Source organism: Anarrhichthys ocellatus, unplaced genomic scaffold, assembly GCF_004355925.1.
Source record: "Anarrhichthys ocellatus isolate YVR2014 unplaced genomic scaffold, GSC_Weel_1.0 scaffold30, whole genome shotgun sequence".
Classification (NCBI taxonomy): Eukaryota; Metazoa; Chordata; class Actinopteri; order Perciformes; family Anarhichadidae; genus Anarrhichthys; species Anarrhichthys ocellatus.
In genome coordinates this window covers 689080-696109 of record NW_022280060.1, presented here as the reverse complement: position 1 = coordinate 696109, position 7030 = coordinate 689080, and positions in this window count along the sequence as shown.

The following is a 7030-nucleotide window of genomic DNA, read 5'->3' as shown; positions in this document are numbered from 1 at the left end:
ACACACACACACACACACACACACACACACACACACACACACACACATTTTTATTTGAAAGTCTTTAACCAAAATATATTTTGCTTGTGAGAGGACGTTTCTAGGAGGGTGTAATATGATTAAAATGTGACTTCTGGTTGTTTATTTTTCTGTTTAATGAACATGGTGGCCGTATTTCATTTAAATACTCAGAGAGTAACATAATTAGGGGTTAAAGTTATATTCAAACGATGTAGTTTTGTTGTAAACTTGAATTTGGACTAATGCCGAAATGATGAGCCCACTAACTAAAATGAATGAAGATTTTTATAAATCAGTTGTTTAAGTCATTCTCAAGCCAAAAAGAGAAATAGTGTGTCGTGTCAGCTTCTTAACATGGACTGGTGGTTAGCCCAGTGGTTCCCACAGTGGATGCTGGTGGGTGTCGTTTGGGAACTACTGTTCCCCATTTAAAGGTCTCACCCTGTGCTTTGAGAAATTGTGTTTATAATCTGTAATATGTTTTGAATTTATAGATTATTGGTAAAAGTAAAACAGATTAGTCAACAATGAAATGTTAATTACAGCCCTCTTTCGGACTTTCCAGCATATTTTGGCCTCTGACGCTGTTCATCTTTGAGACATTCGAGTTTAGAGCTGAAACAATTAGCTGACTGACAAAAATCAATCTGCAGCTTCTTTCATAATCCATTAAGTGTCAATCAAATATGGAAAAAAGAGGCTGATTCCAGCTTCTCAAACATGAGGATTTAAAGCTCGTCTTTGTCAAATATGATAGTAAGCTGAATATCTCTGGGTTTTCAACTGTTTTTCGGACCAAACGAGACATTTGAATATGCCTCCTCCTCGGGCTCTGGGAAATTATTGTAGTATTGAAGTATAATCTGACATTTTGTAGACTAAATAGTTGATTGAGAAAATAATCACAGATTAATCAATATTAAAAATAATCTTTAGTTGCAGCTCTATTTTGTTATTTGTGTTTCTATTGAAATCATTTGTATAAAGACCAGTAGAGAATGTCTCTCCATAATTTAATGAATTGATTAATCAAATTACAAGCGTGATGTAAACAAACAAGGCACAGTTGAAAAAAGTGCACAATTCCCAGAGTTAGTTGTCATCCACACCTACATCTCATCGCAACCATGGGGACAGCACACATACACGCGCGCACACACACACACACACACACACACACACACACACACACACACACACACACACACACACACGCGGAAACTGCAGGATATGGAGCTAATTCAAGGTGAAATGTGTTTATTCAAGTCGAGGTCATCACGTTTTTGTCTTTCAAGAAGCACAAAAGGCTACATTAATCAACAAACTAAATAGGAAATGTTGCATTGTGTGTAATGGAAAAGCATAATCTTTCATTATTTTGTTTCATGGCCAAACATGCACACAATCACACACCATTGTTTATCAGTTTCCATACCCTTCGTTTGCCCCGTTTGAAATTGAATGGTAAGCCGATGTTGGATTGGTTGGGGCCGAGTCCCGTTATGTTTCTTCTCCGATTCATCAGCCATCTTGTTGTTGTTGTAGTTTCTTCCTCAGTTTACCTGGAGGAGGGTAACTCTGAGCGTGTACACTTTGTCAGCTCTGCTTTGCTTCAAATTTTCACACATTAACACACTTCCTACACCTGGGAGTTGTGCGGTGACAGCTGGCTGCTGTTGGCTGCAGAGCGGTCAGATGACTCTCACAGTTGTTTCTTGAAGAGGGCAGCAAGTTCCTCGTTCACCTTCCCTGCCAGATTGTTACACACACTCGCACGTATATAACTTTTAACCAGTGAGCTTCTACCTATAAACCCGCTTCACTAACCTTCATGGACCCGTCGACGCCGGCTGGGGGACCTGCTATGCAGGGCCGCTGAATCAGACTCACTACACTGCAGCACCTCCAAATGCTAACCTTGGTTTCAACACTCAAGGAGCCCACAGTACTTTGTTCCAGCCACGGGGGGGGTTATAGATGAGCACAGTTCTGCATATGGCCATCATTCACAGCCCCGGGCTCCCCCTGAGTGTGTGTAACAAATGGAGCCGAGCAGTAAAGGTATTAATGTGAAGGAACGAGCCCTGTGGTGGAAGTACAGCAGGAAGTCACTTTCCCTCCCATCTGGCCCCTAACAAGATGGAGAGGAGCAGGCAGGTGTGAGCGGTGGTCTGCTCCTCCGCTGGCTTGATTAGCACTTCTGATGGGCGAGAAGAGAGGACGACAATCCTCGGCGTAAGGCTGTCACTCTCTCTCCATCCCCTCTCTCGTACGTCTCCTCGCCTCCTCGGTGATCACTGCTCTCTGTCCCTCGCTCTGCAGCGAGCGGGAGAGAGGGGAGACTCGAAATGAGAATAAATGAGGTGTGAGGAAGGCGTCCGGGCAGTGTGCCTGTTTGCGTGGGTGCGTGTGTGCGTGCGTGTGTGCGTGCGTACCTGCCTTCTATCGTGTTCAGATCGCTTCCTCTAGCTGCAGTGTCAGGCTGTGGAGCCTAAAAGACCGTCCGGGGACTCTTCCTCCACTGAGCGCCCCAGGGGATGGATTGAGCCTTGCAGGCTGGGATATTATCAATACAGTCCCTCCAGGCAGCCTGGGAGACAGGAGACTCTACTGCTGAGCAGCAGCGTTTGGGGGGGGGGGGGGGACAGCTGGTTTGACTGGAGCCTCTGCCAACCACACCTCCATCTTTGCCTCATCCTTACCTGCTCAGTCCTTCTGACTCACCTCCTCTTTGATTGTTTCCTTCTTCTTGATCCTCCAATTTACCGTCCCTCCTCTGGCCTTGCTCCGTCTCTAACAGGTGTTTTTATAATCGTCACACCATTATTCTGCTCTTTCCTTACTCATTCCCGTGCCTTTGAAGGTGCCAAGTTACAAGCGCCCTACACTTACAATGTGCTGCCCACTCCTGTAATTACACGTGTCCTGCTCTTTTCAACAGTGCCATCGTCACTCCTCTGCATTTTAAATCTCCGTCTCTACTTTGTTTCACAGTCGTTTGATATTCCATTTGTGTAATGAGGAGGTTGACCTTGTATTTGCATTTCTGAAAATTGCTTATAGTTGAAGCTGTCCACATGCTGAACGGAAGCCAGAGAACTCATTGGGAGATTTCTTCGGAAAATGGTTTGCTGTGATCTTTTTTATGCACTCGTGAATCCATTTGTTACAAAATGTTCACCAACAGAGGGAGATTCAGATGTGAATGGCTGAGAACACATATTACAGCAATCATTAATATATTAAATATGGACCCAGTGAAGATTTTAGGGTAATAGATGCATCACTCACTGAGATACTGTCTTATATTCTTTGCTTACACCTCTTTGCTGCCAACTTCACGAATGCCAAATCACTCCCAATCTTCCCTTTAACCTTGATGATTCACAGAGACAGATCTCTGGCCGATCTGCTCTCAGCGCCTGCACGAAGGAAACTGGAGAAACCCTCAACAGAAACCACAGCTCGGTCTCTGGAGCCAGCAGCCATTTTGAATCCCCCCTCAGATGGTAGCACAGCCATAACTGTGACCTCATCTTTTTTCGAAAACAAGAGGAATGTAAAAAGGGTGACCCTGCGAACCCTCTTAAAACTGGAAGGTTTTTCCCCCTCCTAGGTCGGCAATCCCTTTTGCCTTTGTGACTCCACTTCACGTGTTACGGCTCCCCAGTTCCATTTTATCCGAGACATTATCCTGCAACAATAAGCCGGACACAGGTCGCTGGTGTTAATGACCCCTCTGGTGATCCTTTGGGTGCGCAGGTCCTCTCCAGTAAAGTGAAGACAAACATGTCTGGTGTGGTAAATATCCCAGAGTGACTCACAAAAATACTTTTTCTCCCGCAGCTAATGACTGCCAGAGTAGGATCCAAAAATCTATATATATATATATATATAAAAAACATTCTGAGCCTGATTTGTTAGTTTGCATAACTTCTTTCATAGCGTGGACATGTCATGATGTTCTGCCTCGCAGCATTTTGTTTACTGAGATTAAATGCAGGACTTTCTTTTAAACTGGAGAGGCTGAATAGCTCGGCTTGGGGAGATTAGACTCCCCAGATTTAGCCAGAGATTTGTGTGTCAGATGTGCTGTGTGTGCATTTATTTTTTTTAAGTGTTTATATATGTGTGTGTGTGTGTGTATGTGTGCTCACTGTGTGTATTTAGGCAAATCAGTTTGTTTGTGTTTCACTGGCAGTGTGGTAATTTTGCATGAAATCACTTTAGTAAATATAGCTGTTATCTTGTTCCCATCGTGTCTCAGAAAGCCAGTCTTTTAAGGCTGACATTTTAAATATATCTACCCAAAAAGGAAGAGGCGCACCACTCAAGGTCCCTCAAAATCCCTTTCACCGGTGGTAAAACTCAAGTCGCAGCTGCTCGAAATACTTCTGAAGTTAAGGTGGTACATCAAAGTAGCTTACGTAAATGGATGACTAAAACACAAACTTTCTTTCAAATGTAAGGCTGACGTTAATTACCGTAGGTACTCAATGGGTGCAAATTGTTCTAGAGTATCTGTAGCTTCTCAGCAACTGAACAAGCTCAGTTTTCGATAATTAGTGGAGCATTCTCACAGCCACTGAAACTGGAAATAATTGGCTTCTCAGACTGCGTCTCCAGCTCTCGGCTTGTACAGCTTCATCTTTGAACCTGATGCCTTGTCTGCGCTGCGTCACGACAATAATAATTGACATTATCACCATGAAACAACATGCATGTTGAAACACCTAAAAAGTTCAGTACAATTACATAAAACCAGGTTGTGATTTGCCGGGGAGTCGGGTCGGTATATCCCTGCCTCTGCTGAATTATTCCGTCCCCCCCTCATAGTAATTAATGCTACTTCACCAAAAGACCATATCAAATACCTAACATTTATTTTAGTCACACCAAATCGGACCAGGGGCATAAAATGTGTGTGTGACCAAGTACACGTGGCAAAATACTTGAAATCACTTCTGTGGTAGTTCCTGATACAGTAGGCGTCTCCAGGACTATATTTTGGCCACGATGACTCACACAAACTCACAAGGTGAAAACAATTAAAGCGTCGCTGCCATTTATTTTGATGTTGACGTCACGTTGTACGCTGCATTTTGAGATTATTTTGAAGTTTATGAATAAGTGATTTGGCATGCCAGATCGAGTGGCGCTATCCATGTTAAAGAATTAGGGGAATTAATTCTGCTATATTAAAATAGCATTTAATCTTTTGATTTGTTGTGTAGGATTGCATCCCCTATGTGTCCACATGAGGAAAGGACAAGGCAAAAGAGTGAAAATACTGTGCTTTTCAAACCCCCCCCTCCTCTACGCCGATGTTTCGTTAAAATCTACTTAAAAAGAAAATTAATTCATGAACTACCATTTTTTTTAATCTCCACATCCAAGGGGGCTCAATGTAGCCATCAGTATAACAATGACTTCCTTCTATTACAACATCAACAACACAGAGCAGTCGTACTTACCAATGACAGACATAATGGACACTGTCACACACAGTGAAATTTATAATTAACATGAAATTAAAAATGCGGAGGTTTTGGTCGACGCTGAATATTTTTTTGATACCAGTTATTTAGTGACACTACAGCTTAGTGAGAGCATGTGCAGATGCAACACATGAGGGTATTAAAGGATAAGTCTGGTGATATTCCACATTTTTGTCAACTAATCCCATGAGAAGACCGAAACCGACAAAGATTTGATCCTACTATCAAGTATTTCCAGTGCAGTCAAAGCCTGATGTAGCTTATTCCTCTTTGCCATAGAGCTTAAAAACATACTGTTGCACACTCATTACCACACAGTTTATTACCGTCCTGCTGCCTCAAATACTCACTCGAGCACCAAATACCTATTAATCCGCAGTTGAATATAGTCCCCAACAAATTCCCTATTTAGCTACTCCTGTTTGAGTAACGCTTGCTGGAAACTACAGAGCCCTCCTGTTTTAGGAAATGACTGAGCTTTTTATGAAAATGAAAGTATATATTCATGACCAATTTTAAAGGAGGAGCCCGTCAGACAGTATTGAGACACGGGCTTACACAATGTTGGTTTTGGTCTTTTCACCGGATGTGATGACAATAAATAAAACAAATTAACATTGGACTTAATCTAGAAGGTACGACTATGTTGATATTTGAAAAAATGTACTAAAAGCACCGTCAAGCCTCCCTCTCGACAAATTAAACTGTTCTTTTAAAGTAAAATATAAGTACTGTATACTACATGTACCCATAAGTTTTGAGGGACACTGGAGATGAGAAGGTGTTTAAATCTACTTGGTAATTTAGGAATCCACATGGACACAATGTCAGGCTAATAGGCAAGAGTGTCAGAACTATAGCCTGGGGGTCCGGAGTGAGCCTCTATCAGCTGTAGGTGCAGATTTCTTGTGCGAATCTGTCACTGGAGGATGAATGACCGGATTTACAACCTATTTCTGTTCCGTCATCGAGGAATATATGCACTTGGGCTACGGGGCTCTGCAGCTCTAGGAAGCGGTTGCCCTGGTTTGTAGAATTTGCTGCAGACAGACAGACTACGAGTCCTCCCATCTTCGATGCAGCGCAGAACTTCAAATGCAGATGAGCAAAGGGTGCAAAGGGAAACATTTCAACTTGATATTAAAATGAGCATTCCTTTGCTGTGCGATACTTTCTAAGGCCTCGTGCGGATTTAAATGTTACCGATCACCAGGGGGGTTTATAGGGGGTGGGCTTCAAACTCCCTTGATGGCGGAAGGCAAAGAGAGAGAGCTGCCTTGAACTCTGCTCTTCAAATATATACGATGATGGATAATTAATCCCAATCCTCTTCTTTCGTTTTATGCTTTTGAATGACCAACTGCAGTCGGCAGTAGTTTCACTATTTAAGATGGAAGAAGAGAAGTCTCTGAGAAAGAGACAGAGACAAATAGTTGGCTTTCTCTGACAGACAGACCGAGAGACAGATGGGTAGAAAAAGATTATTTTGGGGGGGGGGGGGGGGGGGGGGG